Here is a 497-nt window from a genome sequence, read left to right on the forward strand (position 1 = left end):
ATGAGATCATCTGTGCCAAATGTGGCGCATCCTACATCGGAAGCACAAGAAAACTGCATGTACGCATTAAGGAAAACATGCAGGCAGACACTTCCGTGAAGAAACATCTACGGATATGCTAGACCCGGGAGTTCACAGTGCACATCAAGGCAACACAGCGGAACAGGGGCAACCTTAGAATCTCTGAGGCTATCCTCATATACCAAAAAGAAACCCAAGATCAATAATAGAAAGGAGTTACAGGAAGCTAGCTGGTTGCTATAGCAACACCCTTCTGCGCATGTCCACTCCACACACGCTCACACACACACGCACATCGGCAACATTCGTCAATTTCTTGAAAATGGGGTCATAACCCCGTAATATTGAATACAAGGTAAGTCTACATTAATTCACATATTTGTTTTCTTGTGATTTACTTTGCATTTACTTCGCATTGTTTTGGCCTTACCCACGATCTTATGTGTGTATATATATATATATATATATATATATAT

Source organism: Octopus bimaculoides, chromosome 19 (assembly GCF_001194135.2).
Source record: "Octopus bimaculoides isolate UCB-OBI-ISO-001 chromosome 19, ASM119413v2, whole genome shotgun sequence".
Taxonomy (NCBI): domain Eukaryota; kingdom Metazoa; phylum Mollusca; class Cephalopoda; order Octopoda; family Octopodidae; genus Octopus; species Octopus bimaculoides.